At 35.0% G+C, this 3,010-nt stretch overlaps 1 long non-coding RNA gene across 1 annotated transcript; it reads left to right on the plus strand.

Moving 5' to 3' along the window:
- Positions 1-576: 576 nt before the first annotated feature.
- LOC110109863 lies at positions 577-1,182 on the plus strand. The gene is made up of 2 exons (XR_002304635.2): positions 577-788; positions 880-1,182. It is a non-coding gene; the product is annotated as an uncharacterized LOC110109863 (long non-coding RNA).
- Positions 1,183-3,010: the final 1,828 nt, after the last annotated feature.

The raw sequence follows: 3,010 nt of genomic DNA on the forward strand, positions 1-3,010 counted from the left end.
CTTTAAAATGTCATATAATACATGTAGGTTTTTGACACATTTATCATTGGTCGTCATTTTTCCTATCAACCTTAAAAATCATTGAGAAAGTTTAGATAATCCATATGGCAATTAAAAATGACCTCTCATGCTTAAGATTGCTCCTTATAGTATCAACTTCTTATTATTGAAAATGGGTAATTTTCTTTTTCCCTATTGAGACTCATCTTGTCAAAAAAAATTTCTCTCTCCCTATGACAATCTGTCATCCTGTCTTATATGACAAACTTTCATTGACTTCTTTCAATTTAATATCATCATTATCGACATTTAAATTACTTAACATTTATATTCACCTATTATCAATTAGTCTGTTTAGTATGCATTAAAGATACATATGATATATAAAAGTTGACATTTATGTACTTGCGTAATCATTATATTTTTTCAAATAATTTTATGAATTGAGTTAATTAAAAATATCTTGAATTTATTAAATGTGTGAGCCTAAAAAAATTTATTAGACTTGTTAATATCATCATTATATACTCAATATGAAGAAATATCTATTTGCTTGCACATAATAGTTTAGTAGAAATATAGAAATGAATATTATAAAAATTTTTAAGGGGTTCTAGAGCTATCTCCAACCTCTCTCTGTTTCTACTGCTGAGTGCCTGAGCATATATTTTTTCTTCATCTGTGGTAACGAACATCTGACAATGGTTTCTCCCATTTTGGATTATTATAGACAGCTTTCAGGGCAAAAGCAATGAAGTATCACCCAGATCAGAATCCAGATAATAAAGGTAATTGACTTGTATTTATTTATTGCTTGTTACAAAATAAACTGAAATTTGGTGCAACCAAGCTATTGAAAGAAATTAATTTATGTTTTAGAGGCTGCAGAGGCTAAATTTAAAGAAGTGATGGTATCTTATGAAGCTATAAAGCTAGAAAGGAAAATTGGGAATTGTTGATCTCAATGACATTAAATGTTGATAATGATCCATGCTTTGAGGAAAATGACCATGTTTGATATTTGCCATAATATTGAAATCAAAATCTTTTTTTAGCTGTTTTTTTTTTTCTTCCCCTGGATAATAATTTATTATAATATTTATTATGCTGGTTTTCCTATATATCCCTTATATTTGTAAAAATCTGATGAATTGTTGCAGTGGTAATGGGCTTTGTTCTTGATATGTTGGCTGCTTAGAATAAAAGAATTGTATGGATTTTGAGTATTTTGGCGTTTAATTTGAGGTAATTAGAAGGATTTCATTTTCAAAATAATCAAACACAAATTTGATTTAGGGGCTGTTTGGTTGTAAATTAAACTAAATGCAGGGGTTTTTGTTTCTGAGCTGTTTGGTTAGATACAAAAGTAAAGTAAATTAGTCTGCTGCAGAAGAAATAAGTTAAGCTTCACACCAAAGTTTAACATACTTCATATAACTTTAGGGCCTGGTGAACATTTTTATCTTTGCAATAAAGTTGCCCTGAGTATATATATAGATAGATATAACTTGCATATAATTAAAAAGTAAGTGTCTGAGGGCTTTTATTGTAAGGTAATACGGTATGTGACTATTTCCATCAGGAGTACATGATGTATATCTAAATGAAGTGAGCATATAGCTTTACACGTCTATGTATAGGATGTATTATGTTTGTTAGAGATTAATGGTTGAGATTTATTCTGTTGGTAGTAGTGAATGTACTTTGTCAGATGTTGGTATTGGCTTTTACGCCCCCGCAATGTGACGGTCCCGGTTGGACGGTTAGATTGTGTCTAAGTAGCTGAAATATGGGGTAGAGAAAGATTTGGTAAGAATGTCAGGTGTTTGATCCTTGGTGCCGATCAGAACTATTCGAACTGTGCTGGAGTGAATGTGATCACGAATGAAATAGTGATCGATTTCTATGTGCTTTGTCCTAATGTGGAAGACAGAATTGTTAGCTAGTGCGATGGCTGAAGTATTGTCACAGTGAAGATCTATTGGTTGTTGAAGAGGTATATGAAAATCTTGCAGTAGCTTGCGAAGCCAAATGATGTCGATGATAGCTGTAGCTAGTGCTTTGTATTCGGCTTTTGTGGAGGACCGAGCAACTGCATGATGTTTCTTGACACTCCATGAGAGCAGTGTATTGCCTAGGAAGGTGCAGTAGCTCGATGTAGAACGTCGAGTAGTTGTGTCGCTGGCCCAGTCTGCATGTGAGAAGGAGGTGAGGATTAACTGTCCTTTGGTAATAGGAAGACCGTAGTTAAGGGTGCCTTTGATGTATTTGAGCAATCTCTTGAGAATGTAGATGTGCTAAGGCAAGGGATCATGCATATGCTAACAAAGAAGGTTAATGATTTATGCAATGTTCGGTCGAGTTATAGTTAAGTAATGTAGAGAACCTGTGAGCTGGCGATATATTTGAGGATCGGAGAGGATGGGATTGGTAGGGATGACTTTAGGTAGTTTGGTACATATGGGATTGGAAAGTGGTTTGCAGAGGAGGAGACCGACGTTGGTTAGGATGGAGATGGCGTATAGATGTTGAGATAGGAAATATGAGTTTTGATGGTGTTGAATTTGAATGCCCAGAAAGTTGTTTGTTGTCCCAAGATGCTTCATGGATAATTGGTGATTTAGTTGTGCTATAATCTTAGATAGCATATCCATATCATTGCATGTTAGGAGAATGTCGTCCACGCATATTAGTAGGTAGATGTGAATATGATCTTTGGAAAGAGCGAGAAGAGATGAGTGTGTTGTGTTGTGAGTAAAGCCGAGTGATTTGAGAAAGGTAGAGAATGTGTTGAACCATTGGGGGGAGGGCTTGTTTGAGGCCATATATGTCTTTGTGAAGCAGACAGGCGTGTTGGGGTAGATGGCGTCTTTAAAGCCATGTGGTTGATCCATGTAGATGGTTTCAATGAGATTGCCATGTAGGAAGGAATTGGCCACATCTAGCTTGTGAATGGGCCAATGCTTGTGAAGAGCTATGGTAAGTAGAGCACGAATAGTGGAAAAATTGG

Source organism: Dendrobium catenatum, unplaced genomic scaffold (genome assembly GCF_001605985.2).
Source record: "Dendrobium catenatum unplaced genomic scaffold, ASM160598v2 original_scaffold_155162, whole genome shotgun sequence".
NCBI lineage: Eukaryota > Viridiplantae > Streptophyta > Magnoliopsida > Asparagales > Orchidaceae > Dendrobium > Dendrobium catenatum.